General features: G+C 36.6%; 1 pseudogene across 1 annotated transcript; it reads right to left on the reverse strand.

Moving 5' to 3' along the window:
- Positions 1-12,702: 12,702 nt before the first annotated feature.
- Positions 12,703-21,704, reverse strand: LOC114270769 (uncharacterized; annotated as a pseudogene). The gene is made up of 13 exons (XR_014356121.1): positions 21,283-21,704; positions 20,502-20,637; positions 19,497-19,633; positions 18,424-18,625; positions 18,019-18,257; positions 17,796-17,907; positions 17,470-17,614; positions 17,150-17,292; positions 16,889-17,058; positions 15,059-15,367; positions 14,935-14,984; positions 14,462-14,676; positions 12,703-14,146 (listed from the first exon to the last, which is right to left on the reverse strand). The product of XR_014356121.1 is annotated as an uncharacterized LOC114270769 (transcript).
- Positions 21,705-22,253: the final 549 nt, after the last annotated feature.

Below are 22,253 nucleotides of genomic sequence, written 5' to 3' on the forward strand. Positions count from 1 at the left end.
CCCAAAATTATATCTGTTGGAGAAGACGCTCCTCATGTTGAATTTGACGCCTCTAACGCGCGGAGCAATGTTTCGTTTAAAAATATTGGCCAAGTCGCTTTCAATGAATAGTGATTTACTTCTTCTTTCAAAATTATACAAATTTCAAATGTTGCATAGTGATTGAATAATAACTTTTCTGTTAAAAAATTTGATTGCACAGTAAAATCTATTTAAATAATATTATATTAGATATGAAAATATATACCCTTTTAAAAATTTTGTAGTTGTTGTAGAGATATTAAATACACTTTAATAAAAAATAATCCACCACCCCCGTGTGGGTATATTAATTTTGTCAAAAGAAGATAACCCATCAAATTTGTCAAAAGAATACAATCCACCAATATCAAATTTGTCAAAAGATGAGTGACCAATCAGATTTTTTTAAATGTAAATAGTAAAATTTTCAAAATATTTATGTAAAATCAGATTTTGCACAGTAACTTCCATTTAAATAATATTTATAACAAATACATCATATAATATATATTTTTAAACAAATAATATTTTCTGTCAAAGAATATAAAATATGTATATTAAAAAATCATAATTTATCCCATAATATTTTAAATATCATCAAAATTAAGCCATATGATTAACACAAATGAACATCCTAAACTGTTGACGTCCCTTTCCGTTAACGATCTAATTTGTACGTTAAATATGGGTACTTCTATTCTCAATTTGTACGTTAAATATGGGTACTTCTATTCTCAATTTAAAAAAAAAAAAAATCCACTTAATATACTTTTAAATAAAATTTATAAATTTTGGTGAGATTAATACAAAAATAGAGACTAATGTTTTGAAAGAAGTTACTGGTTGGTTTTGGAATAACGTCACGTGATGCCCCATTAGTGTTGGTGATTGATAGAAGGGATAGAGCTCACAAATTTGTATTGAGTGATTGGGGAATATAAAAAGGCGTGATAAATTATGATTAGTGAAGGACATAGCTACATGGCACTCTTGAACCAACTAATAATTTTCCTATTTTGAATCAATAATAATACTTGTTCATACACAACAATTTTCCAAAAAAAAAAAAAAGAAAAAATCAAAAGAGAACAGTTTATTGTTTTGTAGTGATATAAGAAGTTTGGTATGATAGTAATAAGTAATTTCGGTGCATCATGAGAAAATGTTTAAATGTTGTTTTGAAGTAACAGCAATATATATATATATATATATATATGGACAAGACATGTTAACTCATTTTTATTAAGGTAATTTATATGAAGACCATTTAAATATTGAGAAGTATTATTTTAACCTCTTAAACTATAAAACTTTATAAATAAATCTCCTAAATTATTGAGAAATATTACTTAGCCCTCTAAATTATAAAAAGTACAAATATTCCTAAATTATAAAACAAAATTAGATAAAAATAATAGTAAAGTATTGAAGTAGCTTAACAAAGTACTTATCAGAGGAGAAGTGATAGCCAAAATTGACATGGCCTAATGGATTTCTTCTCCTTCGTCATCGTCTTCTTCTTCTTATGATAAGAAAGCATGTTATGATGAGAAACTAAGAGGAACATACAATTACATTCAAAACATGACCTGAGGCAAATAACTCCAAAAAAGAAATACACATATTTTGTTTCAGAATTGATTTTTTTAATAGTTTTCGAATATTTTATTAAAAAAAAATGTATAAAAAAGTAGAGATAATAAATTAATTTTTTGACTTTTTAACTAACTTGTTCCCAAATAAGGCTTAGCCTAGGAAAGGCTCCAAAGGCTAACTTGAAAAGAAAAATAAGGTAACTACCAAAACCTAGCTTAAAAAAATAATAATAATAAAAAATAAATAAAACATAAAATTGGTGAGGAGGTTAAACAATGACACAAAGTAAGCAGCCTGTTCTTGTCAAAAATAAAAAAATAAAATAAAAGTAAGCAGCCTCTCACAATTCAAGAGGTAACCAAAGTAAGTGGTGCTTTTTCCTTTGAGTTCTTTTGGAAATAAAGAATATTGCTCCAACCTTCTCTGAGTTATCCAGATTGGTTTCTTCTTGTGATTGGGGCTTTTATACCCTTTCAAGAATGAACTTAGAGGTGAGCAAATTGGGGCCAATCATTACCCTTTCGATTTCAAAGCTTTCTTCTTCTTCTTCTTCTTCTTCTTCTTCTTCTTCTTCTTCTTCTTATTATTATTATTATTATTATTATTATTATTATTATTATTTATCAGTAAAATTAAAATATAAGAATATAAAATAGAGTATAACAAGTACATAACTTTACATCAAAAAAATAGAAGGGTCTAGCAGAAATAGCATCATTGCTAAAAAACCATATCCAAACTAAGTTGACACATTGCAGTTAAGCCAATATATGTTATGCCAAAGCCCACACCAATGCCAAACATAAGAGCAGAACACATAACACTAGCCAACAAAGTGTCCAACTGATAGACACTACTTGAAGAAAACAAAACGAAAATGAAACCAGAGCCTATACCAGCAAAACACCTACATACTGAAAATATCAAAGTCTAGATAATATCAACTGAACAAGGATAATTAGAATCAAGAATCCATTCTAGATCCAACAGTCAAGATTGAAGATTGCCAATTCCGCAGCCACATACTACTACATGTCACCCTCCCCAGCCTCCCAAAAGCATTTGTTTGGCAAAAATGTGTGACAAATAGACGCGGATCTTCCTTAGTCAATTCAACTCCATCACAAAATCAAAGTCAATCATGCATAATCATGAACCTCCAGCCTTGCTAAACAACATGCATACTTAACCCACCTCTAATTGCAAAATCACCAAAGATGGCCACAAAGAAACCAAAGGTTGCAACTAACCACCCCCCACCCCCAAAGAAAAAAAAAAAAAATGAACCACCCCCACTATAGTCATTCAAGCAGCCTACTTGCCTTCTTGTCATTGGAATCAACATATTACAAACTTCTTCAATGTGCAATAAGAAATCAGAAAAAGAGTAGTCCCTAATTTGTGCCTCAGATTTTACCCAATGCGCAACTCGGACTTTAATCAGCTCCTCCACCTCACTCGACACCAGTTGTTGCTTCAAAAATCAACTTTTTCCTTATTTTCCATAAGGTCCACAATATTGCCAATAGCATGGCTTCCCAAAACAATATCTTTGCACACTTAAACTTGAAACTAAACTACCATCGAAGATGGCCTGAAATTGAAGCCAGAGTAACCCAAAGAAGACCCCACCACTTCAGGCATGTCGACCATATCAACCAAGAAAATGAACACAATAACAGAAAGTGGCTTGCTGATTCATTTTCCAGACCACAAAAAGGGCATAGTCCAACCACTGCTAACACCCGCCTTTGGAAAAGAAAGAAGTAGCAATCCTATTTTCTCCATACCAACCATTCAAAGAATTACTATTGGTGGAGCTTTTGTACTCCAAAGACAATGAAATTTTGAAATACTAATACCCAATGATCTTTCATAAGCCTGATATAAAGAGCTGATATAGAACTCCCCATATGAGCAAGCTTTCCACTTCAATAAATCTTTCTTCTGCTCTTGCAATTACACATTCTGATTCAATAACCCTAGAAGATTGATGTATTGCTCTTCCTCCCAGTAAAAAAGAACTCTTCTAAAACTCAAAGACCAACTACTTTCCTCCCCAAACGTAAAGAAGCCTTGCAAGAAACCATTTTTGATAGTATATAGCATGAATAATCTTGGAAAAGCAACTCTTAATGGACCATTTGCTATCCACTTATCATCCCAAAATCTTGTTCTTCTTCCATTCCTGACTTTTAATTCAGAATTTTCCATGAACAAATCCAACATTTTGGTATTCCTCTTATTGTCCCAAATGATACCTCTCCAAATTGCAGAGCATCTTCTAGAGTCCCTTGACACAGGGTACCACTTACATTCTACACCATTCTTCCCACACACAACTTTTTTCCATAATGCCTCATCATCCCTGCTATACCTCCACCACCATTTACATAACAAAGTGCCATTCATGCCTCAAGCCTTCTAATTCCCAACCCTCTATTCCTTTTATTAAGACAAACATTGTCCCAATTCACCAGCCTAATCTTTCTTTTAAACTGTGTCTTCTCACATAAAAGGCCCATGTAGCTTATCAATTTCCTTGATAACACTTGATGGCATCTTGAACAAAGACATATAATGGATAGGAAGATCAGACAGGGTGGACTTAATTAGAGCATGTCTTCCTCGAATTGATAAGTAATTCCTCTTCTATCATGTTAACTTCCTCCTGAATTTCTCAACAACCATATCCCATGTTCTAAGTTCTTCTTGGATTTTCTCCCAAAGGTAGGCCTAGGTACTTTAATGGCAGACTTCCTACTTCATAATTTATCTGTCCAGCCTCATCCCATGTAAACAAATCAGAGATTCGAATTCCACATACAGTTGACTACTGAAATATATTTTTAGCCTTGAGATGACTTCAAAGCACCTCCAAATTCTTTTAATAGTTCTAATCTCTTATATATCTGCATTACAAAAGTCCATTGTTTCATTGCCAAACTGTAAATGCATAAGCACAATTCCATCTGCTCCAAACTAGAGTCCCCAAACCAGATTTTATTTCTTGCTTTATTGAACAGTATGTTTAAACCTTCTGCAATGATAGTAAATAAAAATGGTGAAAGAGGATCCCCTCGTCCTAGTCCCCTTTGAGCCTCAAACACGTTGGAAGAATAAAAAGATTCTAGCCAATACAACACAATCTTTGCTCATAAGATCCATTTATTACTGAATCCAAAAAATTCCATCATCGAGAAAAGGAAATTTCAAATGACATTATCATAAGCTGTTTCAAAGTCCAACTTCATCAACAAGCCTCCAAAATTGCTTCTCTTCCAATGAACAACTCCATTAGCTATCAACACCCCATGCAGGATTTGTCTTCCTTTAATAAAAGCTTATTACACTTCATTGATGATCTTAGGCAAAACCCTTTTTAGTCGACAAGCCAAAACTTTAGCCATAATTTTATAAACTCCACCAATCAAATTAATAAGTTGATATTGGCTTAATGAAATAGGATTGCAATTTAGGGATGAGTACAATGAATGATGAATTCAAAGCTCCTACCAATTTGCCATTATTCCTTGAAAAATTGAAAGACATCCTTCTTTCACCACTTTCCCATGTAAACATATCAGAGACTCCAAGTCCACATACAGTTGACTTATGAAACTGGTGAAGAAGGATCAAGAGCTGCATTCTCATCACAAGAACATACAGCTTCCCATATCTCTGGTTCAGTAAACTCAACTTCAAGTAATAACACATCTTATCAGCATCCATTGGGCCTTTTATCTTTAATTTGCCTAAATTTGTTTGTTTGTAGTTTTTAATTTTTTATTTTTCAATCAGTAGGATATTTACAAATATGATAAGAGAATTATATCAAATGGACAATCATAATCCAACGACTAATAGGAATCCAACAGCCCAATACTAACCGCCAATACAAGAAAGAGCTCATAATGGGAGAAAAAAAACCCACTATAACAAAGCTCCCATAATGGGAGAAGTAATCAATCTTTCCATTTGGTAAGAATTAAACCTTTGACCTTGCAGTTAGGAGTACATAGGAGTGACCAACTGAGTTAGCCCAGTTGGTTAAACTATGTAAGTTCACCCCTCTAAAATTTTTAAAAAATGTAAATATTATGTCCTACCTTTCGCTTTCTATGTCTAATACATTAAAATTTATACATCAAATTGATATAGAAAAATTGATAATCATACAAAATGTCAACACAAATTTTTTGACAAGAAAGATGTGGTGGCGGTTTTTTTGAAATATAAATCAACTTAATGAGTCTTTTGCTTCAAAATGACAAAATTACGACTTGTCACATTTAGGTACATTCTTTTTTTCTTTTTGTTTTGTTTTTTTTTTTTGTGTGTATATCACTGCTCATTAACAATATATTTTTTTTTTCAAAGAAAGAGAAATATTAAAGTTTTACAATATTTGGATGCTATTTTGGGTGATTAGGTCCAATACAACAATAATTATGTGAAATTTTCGTTTAAACTGTGTGCATGGAGTATAAAATAACCACCACTCATAGATAGCATCAATATAAGAAAATATATTTGTAATTCAATACACATATAATAAAACATATTTATATAAATTTTGATATAATTTCATATCTTATGTTAACAGATTTTGATGTTATAATTCATATTTTCTTTCTAATTTTTTTATTAATATATATATATTTTCCCTATACTCCTCTGCCCTTTCCATCTCTCCCTTTTGACTTGGAGAGTCAACTACTTTTTCACCTGCCATGATGGCCTATGGCTTCTGTTATTACCTTCTAATTCTTGTTTAAGAAATTCATTCCTTTTTTTTCAGAATTTATGACTAAAAATCTCTCTCTCTCTCTCTCTCTCTCTCTCTCTCTCTCTTTGTTGTGGAAGAAGTATGTGATTCATTTGCATTATTGTAATTATCAATCACAATATGCCAAGCAATGTTGTTACAGTAAAAGTTGCTTTTGTAGCCTCATTTCCATAGATGTGATTTTCCAATTACACAGATAATAGTCATTAGTCTAGTTGATGGATGCTTCTCTCGGAAGAAGTAAAAAAACTAGCAACTAAAACCATTTGATTTACAAATCCATTTCTTCTGTAAGTTTTTGTTTGGTACTGATTTTTTTAATTTTTTTTTTATATTTATTATCCAATACTGATCAAATTAAATGGTTAAAACTTATCCAATCACATCAATTTCTTTCTTTGTTTTTTTTTTTTTCTTTCCTTTCTGGTCATAATCATGGGTTTCACTTTTGATACTGATATTATATTTTAGATGCCAACATGATTTTCAGCTGCTTATTCTGCTAGGTATTAATTTTTGCCCAGTAAGAGAAACTCCAATGGATTCTTATTGTTAAATTATAATAAAAATCATCTCCGACGGCCTACCAAAAGGCCTATCAAAAAATAGCATTGTCAAATCTTGTGCCAACTCAGTTCGTCCAAGATAAAGTTTTGATCCAATGATCTGGATATGAAAAGTGTAACAGAAAGAAATTATAATGATGAACGTGCCAAAATGACATTTGCACCGTTAAAACAACATTGCCAAAATTTATATTCTAGCATGCAAAAATGACAATGACATTATTATTTTGACACAAAAAGGAATAATGGCATATACATATTATTTGAAACAATAATTTGAGAAAGTGAGAGAGGATAGAGAGAGAGAAAGAGGCACAATTGTTTTATCTGTCAAAAGAATGTATATTACACACAGAGAAGGCACTCTCTTTTATAGAGAGAAATGGATGCCTTGGATGCCTTGGAGGATGTCCACCGAAAGCATGCCTGTGATGATGTCCACCTAAAGTATACAATTATACAATTACCACCGAAAGTAAACTAAAGGTAAAGGTACCTAAAGTATACAATTATACAATTATATACAATTATATATTAACACAATTATACACTAACATCCCCCCGCAAACTCAAGGAGGGAAAGCATCAACCAAGTTGAGTTTGGAAACAAGATCATTGAAGCGGCCAGGAGGATGAGCCTTAGTGAAGATATCAGCGGGTTGATCGATGGAAGCAATAGGGAGAAGACGAACAGTACCACAGGTAACATGCTGGCGAATGAAGTGACAATCAATCTCAATATGTTTGGTGCGATCATGAAAAACATCATTGTGAGCAATCTGAATGGCACTCTGATTGTCACAATAGAGAGGGGTAGAATCAGAAGAAGAAACACCCATATCAGTAAGGAGCCAGCGAAGCCAGAGAAGTTCCTGAGTAGTATCAGCAAGAGCTCGATATTCAGCTTCGGTGCTAGAGCGGGCAGTGAGGGATTGTTTTTTGCTACGCCAAGCAAGAAGAGAATCCCCTAAGAAGAAGCAGAATCCCGTGGTGGAGCATCGATCCGTAGGATCCCCAGCCCAATCAGCATCGGAAAAGGCACGCAGTTCAAGAGAGGAGGAAGCAGAGAAGTGAAGGCCATGGAACAGAGTGCCTTTGAGGTAACGAAGGATGCGGAGTAGAGCAGTATAGTGGGGAGTGCGAGGAGCCGACATGTACTGACTGACAATGTGAACAGCATAGGCAATGTCAGGACGAGTTACTGTGAGATAGACAAGGCTGCCGACGAGTTGGCGATAAAGAGTAGCATCAGAGAGAAGAGTCCCATCAAGAGGAGTGAGTCGTATCTGAGGATCAACTGGAGTAGATGTAGTTTTGCAATCAGTAAGACCAGCACGAGCCAGAAGATCAGATGCATATTTGGCCTGGGATAAATAGGAACCAGTAGAGTCATGAGAGACTTCAAGGCCCAAGAAGTAGTTAAGAGTACCAAGGTCCTTCATCTCAAACTGGCGGTGGAGGAACTGTTTGAGGTGGAGAATACCAGCTTCATCATTACCAGTGATAATCATATCATCCACATACAGAAGAAGAAGAGTGGTACCATGAGAAGTAGTCCGTATGAAAAGAGCAGAGTCATAGGAGCTAGAGGTGAACCCGAAGTCATGAATGGTAGAACTGAACGTAGCAAACCAAGCACGAGGTGCTTGCTTGAGGCCATAGAGAGCACGCTGGAGTTTGCAAACCTGATGAGGGGGAAAAGTGGACCCAGGTGGAGGTTGCATGTAGACCTCCTCAAGAAGATGACCATTGAGGAAAGCATTTTTGACATCCATCTGAAAGAGCCCCCAGTGGCGAGCAGCAGCAACAGCAAGTAAACTGCGAACAGAGGTGAGCCGAGCAACATGAGAGAATGTCTCCTCATAATCAATACCATATTCCTGGTTGAAACCCTTGGCAACAAGACGAGCTTTGTAGCGTTCAATAGAGCCATCAGAATGTGTTTTGATTTTGTAAACCCATTTGCAGCCAATGGCAGTCTTGCCAGGAGGAAGATCAACAAGATCCCAAGTATGAGCTTTGTCCAAGGCCTGGAGTTCATCAGTCATAGCTTGCTGCCAAAGAGGATTAGTACAAGCCTCACGATAGGAGGTAGGTTCATAAGTAGAGAAGGCAGCAGATCCAACAATATAATCACGAAGATGGAGAGGAGGTTGAGTTACCCGGCGTGGTCGACCCGTAGGAGGATCGGTGGGAGGAAGAACTGGTGGAGAAGGAGGTGTGGCAATAAGAGGGAGACCTTTAGGAAGAGCAGGCTGAATAGGATCAGGAGTGAGCAAGGGCGTCTCGATGAAAGAGGAACCTGTATCAAAATCAGCAGAGAAAAGATCTATGGAAGGATTAGTAAACAGTACAGTAGTGGAAAGTGCGGGTAAGTGAAAGGAGGATAGCGAGGAAAACATTTGGTGCTCCCAGAAAACGACATGGCGGGAGATACGAAGACGTTTAGAGAGAGGATCCCAACAACGAAAACCTTTATGTTCAATTCCATACCCAAGAAAACAACAAAGACGAGAACGAGGTTCAAGCTTGGTGTGTTCATGGGATTGAAGGAGAACAAAGCAGGCAGAGCCAAAAACCCGGAGATTGGCGTAAGGAGGGGGAGTGCCATGCAGACGTTCAAAGGGAGTTTGATTATGGATGACAGGGGAAGGAGCACAGTTGATAGTGTAAACAGCAGTGAGGGCAGCTTCCCCCCAAAAGTTTTCAGGGCAGGAAGAAGAGAGAAGTAGAGCGCGAGTAGTGTCAAGAATGTGCCTATGTTTCCGTTCAGCGCGGCCATTTTGTTGGGACGTGCCAGCATAAGATCGATGAGGCAGTGTACCATGATGTTGAAGAAAGGAAAGGAAATCGGAATCCCGATATTCCATAGCATTGTCAGAGCGAAAAATTTTGATGGTTTTGGAGAATTGGGTGTGGACCATTTGGGCAAACCTATAATAAATGTGTTTAAGTTCAGACCTATTTTTCATGAGAAACAACCAAGTAAACCGGGAAAAATCATCAATAAAAACAACAAAATAGCGGGATCCTCCCATAGTAGTAGTAGGGGAGGGCCCCCAAATATCTGAATGTATAAGATCAAAAGGTGCAAGGGAAACAGACGTACTTTTATTAAATGATAAAGCAGGTTGTTTGGCAAGTTGACAGGGGATACAATCAAAATTATCAGGAATTACATGACCCAACTGTCCACTAGAGACCAAAGACTTCAAGCGATTAACAGAAATATGCCCTAAACGACAATGCCAAAGATGAAAAGGAGATAATGAGGAAGTAGATGTAGGAGCAGCAATCTGAGGAGAGGCAGGAACATGAAGGTGCAGGAGTTCATAGAGACGTCCATGCTTACGGCCGATCCCAATAGTCTGCCCTGTCTGAGGGTCCTGTACCAAACAATCAGTAGCAGAAAATGTGACAGTTAGATCAAGTTCACATAATTGACCAATGGAAATAAGGTTTAAGGTAAGAGCAGGGATATGATAAACTTGAGGGATAGATAAATAAGGGGTGGAAACAGTACCAACATGACGGACAGACATGAGGGAACCATCAGCAGTATGTATTGAGGGAATATGAGGAGATGAAGAGAAGGAAGAAAAGATAGTAGAACTGGATGTCATATGATTACAACAGGCAGAGTCAAAATACCAAGAAGAGTTACCTGGGATTACAGACAAAGCAGTAGGAGGAGGTGTACCAGATGGGGAGAGAAGTTGTTTGAGCATGGCCTCTACATCCGTCGGAGAAAAACTAGGGGTAGACGGAGCAGGTGACTCAGAAAACCCCGCAGAGGTGGCAGCATCAGTGTGGGGAGACTGATTCCCGGAAGCAGCAGCAGCAGTGTGATGAGTCTGATTCCTAGAAGCAGTAGTAGCAGTGTGATGAGACTGATTCCCGGAACGATGAAAGCTTCCTCGGGAAGAGCCACCGCGAGAGGAGTGGCTATTGGACGATGATCGGGATGGATTGCGAAAACAATCCTGTTGTAGATGACCAGGACCAAGTTTGTTGCAGTAGCGGCAGGATCGGACGGGGCAATTGACCAGGAGATGGGTTGAAGGAAGGCCCCGATTCTGACAATAGAGGCAAGCAGTGGTCCGTTGGGTAAATGATGGCCGGTACGGAGGAGTGACAAGAACAGAGTCCACATGATGAGTGTGAAGAGTACCGAGACGCGTCTCCTCTGATAGCAACTCAGAAATTGCTTGTTCAAGAGTGGGCAAGGGATGACGATGAAGCAGAGAGGCACGTACGGGCTCAAAGGAGGCAGTAAGAGCCATAAGAAAGTGCACCAACCTTTGCTGGTTGCGATAGATAGTAAATAAAACAGCATCTTCGGGGGTATGCCAAGTTGGTTCTGAAAGAGCAAGCTGATCCCAAACAGAGTACATTTGAGAAAGAAAGTCATTAATGGACTGAGTGGATTCTTGGCGCATGCGGTGAAGTTGGGTCTGAAGTTGATATTGGTGGGCAAGACCAGTAGTCTGGTATCGTTCTTTCAGGAAATCCCAGATGTCTTTTGCAGGAGTAGCTACAGAGTCAAGCTGAAAGCGACCAAACTGAAGACTGATAGAGGTAACAGAGGTATTACGAAACCAAGTAATGATTTGGTAATTCTTACTGTCCCATTCCTCAAGTCGGTCTTCAAATGTAGCAGTAGGAACAGTAGTTTCATTAGTGTCACTGTCTTTCATCGGTTTAGTCACATCCTCGGTGACAATTCGCCAAAGCTTCTTTCCTTTGAGGAAGGAGGACATGGCTTGGGCCCACAGAACATAGTTTGAACCATTCAAAATAACGGAAATAGGATGGGAGGCATCAAGACGATCCATAATACTAGTTGAATAGGGTTGAAAGTAATAGGATAGACCTGTAGGAGCAAAATTAGGTAAAACAGAGTGTACCAGTGAGTCCGGAAGGTCGAAAATAGCCAGGAAAGGTATGCTGGACAGAGATGATGTCAGCAAAGATGTCAGCGGCGCACGTTAGCAGAGTGCAGAAAGGAGCACGTTAGCAGGAAGCGGCGGTGCACGATAGCGGTCAGGCGCAGACGCGGCGCACGGAAGAGATAGGGCTGACGTCAGCCGCGGGTCGTGTGGGCGCGTGTGGGCGCGTGTCGGAAGTGACAGACGACGGATGGCCCGTGCGGGCGCGTGTGAGAGTGGTGGCGGAACTGATGACGCGCAGTTGACAACGGCGGCGCGTGTGGGCGCGTGGAAGGTTGTCTGAGGCCGGGCTTGGTGTCGTTGGAATCGTGAGGAAATTTCGAGTGGTTTGGTGTAGTGCCGCTGTGTATGGGACTAAACACCAAAATCGCAAATTGCCAGAAATGTAACTCTGGGCTCTGATACCATGAAACAATAATTTGAGAAAGTGAGAGAGGATAGAGAGAGAGAGAGAGGCACAATTGTTTTATCTGTCAAAAGAATGTATATTACACACAGAGAAGGCACTCTCTTTTATAGAGAGAAATGGATGCCTTGGATGCCTTGGAGGATGTCCACCGAAAGCATGCCTATGATGATGTCCACCTAAAGTATACAATTATACAATTACCACCGAAAGTAAACTAAAGGTAAAGGTACCTAAAGTATACAATTATACAATTATATACAATTATATATTAACACAATTATACACTAACATTATTCAACAAAGACAAAAATGATAGTACTTTACACACGAAAAAAAAAACAAAGAAAAAAAAAGAGTAGAGACTGTTTCAGGTGAGTATAAAGGAACCAAAATAAGTTCCACCCTTTTCATTCACTAATCTAATTCATTGCAATGGCAACACATAATCAACTATTACTTAATTGATTCCTGTGGCATAGGATGGGACTACAAACCCTCAACCTCTGAGCAATAAAGTCTTAGAGAAAACTGAAATTTTCAAAAAGTAGTTATGTCAGTTACACTTCAGATTTTGTGGGTGGACTGATGGTGGGTGGATAGTAACCTTTTCATTTCTTGAATGTTTTATACATGTTACAAAAAAAAAAAAAAAAAAAAAAAAAAACGACTTCTAAAATATTTGTGCAAACCTCTACGTTTTGAATTGAAATCTGCTGATGTCATGAGTTCCCACTCTTGTTGCTACTCCAGATTCCACTCCATCTGGTGTGACTTGAGGAAGGATCACTTGAAGCTCTATTTCCATCTTTATGAAAGCTTGATTTTGACAGTTCTCTCAACTGTTTCAGCCATGATTTATCTGTCATACCTGAGCCCCTCCTACTTCCAGAGCTTCTCCGTGTGTCTACTGATTCGCAGTCCACTGGTTGATCTAGCAAGAACCAGCTCTGTAGCTTTTTGATCAACTTCTGCGGAATGAAAAACAGAAAAAACCCAAGTGAAGCCGTTTTCAGACCCAATACGGAAGAGTCCTCAGCAGGATCAAGCCGTTTTGTCTGTCTATATAAAGCATACCATTCATTGATTATTTGTGTCAAAAAAGCAACTAAGAACAATGAAAGCATAAATATCCCAATTTTCACTTCATCCCCGGCTGAAAATTCCATCTCTAAGAGAAGGAAGCAAGTAGCGAAAATACCAAGTTCACTGCAAACCGAGATGATCTCCACCAGTTGAACCTTTTTCTTAATAAAGGGCTTCTTGAGAACTATGAAGAACAGCTGAAATGAGGCAATGCAAAGTAAGATAATGATTGGAGTTTTAGAAGACCAGTTCTCTGAATAGGCACCCCCAGCGATAATTCCAAGACAAACCCGTTTCATAGACTCGAGCAATGTATAGTATATTCTAAGCATACCAAACAGTTTTTGAACACAAGGTGCTTCTGCGTCTTCGGTTTCATCATCGGAGGCGATGATTTTATCACCACGCTTGCGGGGGGGATTTCCACGGGCAATCTGTGAAAGCATGTACTTTGGGGGACCCCTTAGATCTTCAAATAGAGGGCCTAACATGGTTAGCCAAACAGAGTTGGGCTGGTTCTTCCATGTCCATTGGCCTTTTTTACCAGGACCTAGAGTCACCTTGACAATATCTCGATACCAACGATATTTCCGGCTCTCTTGATGTATTTCCTTGTATTGAAGTAGTTTCCCATATGTAATTCCAATGGAGAGGAACAAGAATAAGGCTAGCAATAGGGAAGATACAATAACCAATAGGAGAATGCCAACTATGACGCCCGAAGATGCTCCTCCTTGAATCATGAAGAGAAGAAACATAATTAGCATAGTAATGGCTTAAAGTTGAGCATAAATAATTTGAGATCAGGTAGTTTTAGCTTTTGCTTTCTGATTATGAGCTTTCAACTTATTAGAAGCTGCACCAAATAGTACAACATATTATTTTCAAATTTATTACTTTATATCCAATAAACTAAGTACCCTTGTAACAAAGTTGTAATTTAACTGAAATGTCAATGCCGTTCTCTTTTGACAATGACAGAGTTATATATATGAACAACTTTGCTTCCTGGCCAATGCTGATTGAAGAAATTATTTATACTAGTTACCTTTAATTAGAGCTGTCGAAGCTTCACAAATACAAGGTAGTGCAAGAATTATGAGAAATATTTCAAATCTGGGGAAAATGAGTGCTCCGTAACTGCCCTGTTCTTCTGAGTTATTGTTCCTCAACTTTAAGATAAACAAAAGTAAACCATGCAATAGTATCAAGCTGCCACCAATAACAACTAGCCAAAATATGTTTCGGTTGAAATCCCTCCACCTAAAAGAATTAAACTAGTCAGACAAGGGGGAAAAAAATCCTAGCACTTGGCAACTTAATAAAAAGTCCAAGATGTTATGAACTATTGCGTTTTCGGTGCATTTTCTCATATAGTTTCGTTCAATATGCATCCATGAACAAATACATAGTACTCTCTCAATCATTTAATACAAAACATTTAGCTAACATTTCTTCCTACTGATACAGTGAATAAAGATTTACTAAACGCACTTGGGATGAGATATTCCAACAACTTACCCATTTGAATTATGCAGGTCCAATATATATTCAGCTACGGGTTCAATATCCTGCCAATAAAACCAGCCTATATCTCTCAGTACTAACAGGATCTAAAACTATTTTCAAGAAAACTATTTTTTACCTCCAAAAGTGATCTGTATTCCATTGGAGTTAGTGGCGACCCGTATATTGAAGCAGCCATATATGAATTTCGTTCTCGCAATTGCACATTTTCAAAAGTTTCTAGCTCATGAATTTTGGAATTATAAGAATGTGAATTTGTTGGACAACTTGAGCCAACCATGTCTGATTGAATGTGGCCAGTTTCCCATGGGAGACTGAAGTAGGGGATACTCCATTGTAAGCCTCTTGCAAATTCATAATACTGAACGGGCAATGTGTCTGCCAAATATCGGGAGAGTGCGAAAACCTGAATGTGGCATGCACTTCTCTGTGTCAACACAAAACAGAAGATGCTTAATTAATTCTATGATGATACGGCATGGCTAAATAATATGTAGTTATCATTAGAAATTCTCTTAAACAATAGTACTTCCATGAAGTCCATTTCTCAGTTAATGATAAATATATTTACAGAGAGTTACCATCTATGCCGCCAAAGAGTCTTCAGCACCAATTTGCATTCAATTACTGGGTTTTTTTTGTTATATGTCACCTCGCCCTCTCTCAAAATGCTAGGCTTGACATAATAGTTGCTTACATTTTTTTTTTCCTCCCCAAGGTTGTGTTTAGATCATGGATTTAGGCAGAAATTTGGAAAGGGAAAGGAAAAGGTGAGAGAAATGAAGAAAAAATTTAGCTTATATTTAATTCACATTTTCCTCAACTTTTCCATTGCCTTTTCAAATTGCTATCCAGATCCACCATCCAAACACAGCCTTGATCTTTTATCTTTATTTTCAATTCTGATCCATGATTGCTGACAAGATGGAGGAAAGTAAAAGAAAACATGAAATCCAGTGACCAACATTCTAACAAGCAATTTCACTGAAATGAAGGTGGAATGGTATGCTCATTCCTTAGCCTCTGACGCAACAGAATAAATTATATGAGGCTAGATATCATTTTAGTAGACGAACAAAATCCTTGAATCCCCAAGGAAGTTTTTTTTTTTTTTTTTAAGAACTGAATTATATTGCATCAAAGATGATTTGCCCTAAGGCATACATGCATATTTATTATAAATTGAACCTTAATTAAATAAGGAAACAAGGAATTAGGATAATTACTTGCTAAACACAAAAATAAACAGAAAATTACCAAAAATAGAAAATATGAGTTAAGCCCAAATCTGCATACTAAAAAACAATAGAAACGCGCCAAAATAGACAGCGCTAAAAACGGACTTCCCAAAATAAAATTATTCTCAAAACGAAACTTTCCTAAAACGACAAAATCACTAATTTGAAGGCCTAAACGAAGGAATTTGACTAAAATCCACCGTTCATCATTGCCAAAATGGCGATGACTTCGATTTAAAACGCCGTTTCTGATCAGACTACCAAATTTGAGATAATTCCAAGCTTGTCCAAAAGTGTCGCTATTGCCCTCAATTTGGTTTCTTTCTTGCCTTTTGTCGGACCAATTGTTCTAAGAAGTCTTCGGCTACTTGTTCTATATCAGCCTCCCTACAGAATGATCAGTCATTCACAATGGTGAATGATTTCCATTTCGTAATGTAATTTTTGTCATTTTTTTCTAGTGAATCAAACGTGAGAATGTACATTCCGATGAAATAATCATTCCATTCCACCTTCATTCCAACAAACCAAATCCTTAGTAAATGTGAATTCCAATTTTCTTCTATGTTTCTTGGTAGTGTTAGCTACCAAATGAAGTCAATAGAACCCTTCCAATCTAAAAGGTCCACTAACTTGTTTCATAGAAGATCATAAAATAACAAAATAATCCAGAAATCTAGCTAATGGTAAAAAATAGATAGGTAATTTACAAAAAGATTCCTTGTAGGATCGGATGTCAAAGAAGAAGATGGTGCTGAAAATGACCCAACAGATTGAAGGCCTGCAGTTGAAAGTGTGAGCGCTCCCGCAGCTGAAGCTGTCACTGCAAAAGACACAGTTGCAAAAGTGGAAAGCACCGTAGATATTACAGGTACAGAATCTGTAAATTGTTAGTTACCCAGATCAGAACATCACTAAATAATCAAAAATTAAAAAAAAAAATAGTATTCTAAAAACAATAAAATCCTTACAGTGCCTGACTTGTAGAACATTAGATGCCACATTTTTGTTTCCAGAAACGTCCTGAGTTACATTTTCAGGGATGCTGATCAATATGGTATGATCATCTGCCTGTGTCTCTAAAACATATAAGCTCCTACTCACTTCACAAAAGCTGGATTCATAAAAAGAAAATGATCAATAAATATTTCAATAACCTAAATCTGACTGCACAATGTGAAAATTTTCATGGTTTTGGAATACAATAATTTATATAGATGATAATACACATAAAACTATTATAATTTATTATATATAGATATGCCAAAACATTGTGTAGAAAATTTCTCACCTCTGCAAATGCCCTCCTCTAATGGATATATGGGAAGAATTAAAGCCAAATACAGGCTTCATGAACTTTATCAATACTGAAATATTGTTTTCTTTTGTCCTCGTGCTAGATGTTGTGCTCAATCTCACTGCAGGCCTCTGAGAATCTGAAGATTAAATCAAATCTCATGTATGCAATTTTGAAGGCAATGCTAAATTATCTGTATAAAAAATACAAACTTCTCATCCAATATTATTATATGAAAGAAAAAAAAAAAAAAAAAAACTGGATTTAATTTTATTCCCTTGAAAATAATATGATGTAACTTATCCAGATGTAAAAATTACCGTAAAGAAAGGTAACCGGAGCAACAGGAGAAACTCTGGTCCCCTGTCTGCTTATTATTAAGCCTGAATTAAGGCTGATTGTGACTACACATGTGCTTGATATTTCTTCCACCTGAGACACAATAATGAAAATGAGATGATTGGCACAAAATTAAGGAAAATGTAGTTGTCTGTAGAGAAATAAACATTAGATTGTAAAGCTCAAATCTATTAGCCAACTAACCATAAAGCCAAATCTGCGATTTCTGAGCCTATTTCCACTAATAGGAAGAAGTGAGCCCTGACTTGTATGGAGAGAATTTAAAATTTCAGCAGATGAGTTGAGAACGGGTACTGAGAAGTACAGATATACTTTGAGGTTTTTATGATTATTAGTTGCTTGTACAGTTCTAGTTTCATTGTTAAGTTGAAGTAGCCTTTCAGGGATACGAGTCCTCAAATTGACAAAGACACTTCTTCTATCTGTAGAATCCAACCACCAAAATATCAGAGTAAGTTAGATACTGTTCATAGATACGCAGATTATCATATCATTAACTTCTTTCAGAAGTTTATAATCTAGAGACATCTAACAAAAGTTTATGGTAAACTAATCATACAAAAATCCCAAATAGAATATCAAACTCACCAAAATGTATCAAAAAACTTGAATTTTCTGTTCTTGTAAATTTGTTTCCAGCATTATCTGTACAGAAATTTTTGTCCATGACCAAGATCACTCGTCCATATTCAACACTCGAAGACAAACTCACAATAAGAGAAAATTTGAGGTTGGGCTCAAGAATGTTGAGTGTAGTTGGTACAACTTGGCCAGCACCATAGACAAGAAGCTGAAATGAGAAAGGCATTTGTCCATTATTTTTCAATTCATTTTTCACTTTGCAGACTTCCCTTGGCAGGGCAACTGTATGGCTGTACCAAATTGTTACAAATCAAATTGATAGTGCAATAGAACATTGTGGAAAACTTAAAAAAGGGGAACCTACAACAAAAATCACTGATCACAAAGAATTATCAGAAATGTATAAATTAACAAAAGCAACAACATATTCAATACAAGAAAAGAAAAAGATTGAGACCCCTAAAAAGCCTCCCCTAATTTTACCCTCAATGACATGACAAGTTACGTGACAACTATTGATTTGTCAGAAACTGAAAACCATGTAAGGCCCAACTCCCTTACCATGTCAATGTAGGTGAATTTAGGGATTCAAATTGTGGGTCTTGTGGCAGGTTGAGTGTCAATTTTTTATTTGCCACAAGCTCAACCATGTAAAGCGCAACTCCCTTGCCATGTCATTGTGGGTGAGTTTAGGGATTTAAATTGTGGGTCTCTAGCATTCTTGTACAAGAAATTACGAAGTAGGTATAATTTATTTGAGGTTCTCTTCAAGTATTTAGGCAAGTTTGACTATTACTCTTCAGCCATGGAGATATTTCAACATTATCTTTGTGTCCTGTGTGTTATTGATCTCACCATATGAATATTTCAACTATCCATTTCTGTATGTATAGGGACAAAGCTGTGATATAAATATTTCAACTATCCATTTCTGTATGTATAGGGACAAAACTGTGAAAGAAGCGAACCTCTCATAAATCCATAATTTATGGACAATGCGAAAGTGATTATATACAAGAGCAGAGGAGGGATGCAGAAAACTATTGAGATGCTTAAATTCCATGTGGTCAAGTACTCACATTGCAGGTATTTGTGGACGAACATCCAAAACCACCTCCACCAGTACATGGTTCACTGAAAGAAATATTTACGGTAACATTTCGAGTATTTGTAAAAGATGTTGTTGCCATAACATATGCTGTAGGGGGAATGGTGTCTGCATTGTTAAAGGTATAACAGAATTAGAAAGAACTTCAAAACACTAAGGCCCTAAAAGTTCCAATGTATGTAATCTCAACTTTCATACTTACATACGGTTCCCTCATTCATAATTTCAGAAACTCCTACCTCCTATGTTATCAACGTGTTTTTAACTGAGTAGACATTTTGAAAGCCAAAAGGTTCAGTGTTTGGATAGATGTGTTTTATACATTAAACACAGTTTGGAGTATGATTATGTTTTATGCTTTCATCCAAGTTGGATTTTCAGGACGAAGAAAGCAAAAGAAAATAGAAGAACCTTTAACAGTTACAAGTTGGATGAAGTTTTAGTGAATCCCAGTTTGATTCGGGGCTATTGGCAAAAACAAAATACGATCATCTTCCATGATATCATTTTTTAATGAACAACATTGAACGAGATAAGACATTTTTGTTGGACTAGTGTGGATCCTAATAAGTATGAGACACTAACCACTCGACCATGAGCAATGCCTCCCTTGCTCGAATAACCAGCCTGAGGGAAGTATTCGTTAAGAAATCCGTAAGCAAATAGGGTCATTTTGGAAATATTCGCAGTTGTGACTAGTCCTAATTTCTATGATTTCTAGTTAAGGGTAAACAACTATCTTTGTATGGCTTATAACCTTTCTGATCACAGTGAAAACTTAACCTTAATTTTGGGATGAACCACATAAATCTTTGTGTTATTGTGTGCTTGATTAGAATCTTATTTTTATTTTGATTTGTGTCTTGTGTCTCATCAATCCTGGTTAGATGTATCAATTCCTAACAATTTCATGCTAACACAACAGACAAAAAATCAACAAGAAGATCTCATAAAGGATAAAGGATGGTTTCCTAACCAACAGTCCAGTTATGGATAGCACAGCCAACACCTTGAGGCCCATTGGTGCAGACCTTGAACGTATGATTTCCATCCTGCAACCCCATGTAAGAAACTTCTCTAGTGTCACAATTTGAAGGCTTTCCACCATCCAACTGCATGAACAGTGTACAAATATATGTTAGTCCACAAAAACAAAATAAAATAAAAATGACCAAATTAATTTCATAAAAAAATAATAATAATTCAACAAATTACTGAGGCCCCTTCTGATAAGTTCCCCTCCATACTTCATCTCTCCATACCTCTTCAGACTCCAATTCACCCGCACCGATAATTCAAATCGCCTATTTCGTAAGTTTCGTAATAAAAGTCATCCATGCAAACAAACAATATGGGCTACCCACCCAGATAAACAATCAAGAAAGAAGGAAAAATATAGGCCTAGAACACAGTCAAGCCATGCAACTTGGCATTTGGATAGATTTTTAATAGAAGTTGCAATAGGTGAACTTTATAATCCAAAGATAAAATTCTAATGAATGAGAGATTAAATAAGCCTCAAATTCCCAAGTTTTTGTCAACTAATCTATTATAGAATTTCTCAAGACCTATCACATCTCTATTGAAAAAAAAAAAATAATCCCCAAAGGGAACAACAAATTGTCTAGAGCTCAGAACTATAAAGTGGAAATCCCCAGAACAGATCCATAGCATCAATTAAGAGTGACCAAAAACTTTCTAGCTACCCACATGAACATAGGAATCAGAAGATATACAGAAACACAAGAGAGACAAACCGTGCAATTGGTGTTGCAATTTGTGCAAATGTTGTTGTGCCCATTAGGACCCAACAAAACTTGAAAGCCAAATGTAGCTGAGTTCAGATTTGAGAAAGCATGGGGGGTCTTCAAGAACTTTACAGAGACCTCTGATGAAGTGTCACAATGAACTTTCATACACAAAACCACAAAAACCCAACAGTGCAGAACCAGCCATGCAGCTTTGCCAAAACCCATCTCAGAAAAACAAAAACACAAAAAAGGATTGAACCAGAATTATATGTTAGACATGTGTAATTTGAGAGGTGGTTTTGTTTCGATGGCTAGTGAGCTGAATTTTATGTTTTGGTTTCTGGCGTAGAGAGTATGGAAGTGTGGAGGTTATTGCATTGTGTCCTGGAAACTAGTGGTGAATATGTGCGTGCGTTTGAGAGGGAGATAAGAGAAAATAATTGCAAGTGTCTCAAAATAAAAACATCACCAATCACAATCATTTGGGGTCATGAAAGTGTCTCAAAATGGGGTCCCAGGTATTTTCCCGGGAACTAGTATGGGAATTAGAAATTGTGAATCCTTTGGCTTCGTCTGAAAAGTCGGTTGTTTTTTAAATTTTTTTGACTTTTTTAATTAGTTTAGCTTGACGTTAAAAAGTTTAGTATGGAAAGTACTTTTGATTTTTTTGTGAGAGAAAGAGTATAATAATTATGGATTGGATGTGATGTTTTATCTTATTAGACTAAAAAGCCTATTATATTTTTCTCAAACCCAACTTCCCAAGCATCTTCTTTATTTTGACAAAGTAAAGTGGCACAATATTAGGAAATTATTCAATATTCTCGAAATACCACAGGTCTGTACTTCCTAAATAATCATTATTCAATATGTTTCTCATGTTTCTCAATTACCCATCACAATATCCCATGTATTCACCTTCTCTACTAATCATGATATTATGAAATACCACATATAGATGTTTCGAAATTACTGAG

The sequence above is a fragment of the Camellia sinensis genome, chromosome 15, assembly GCF_055761805.1.
Source record: "Camellia sinensis isolate YWXY chromosome 15, ASM5576180v1, whole genome shotgun sequence".
Taxonomy (NCBI): Eukaryota; Viridiplantae; Streptophyta; class Magnoliopsida; order Ericales; family Theaceae; genus Camellia; species Camellia sinensis.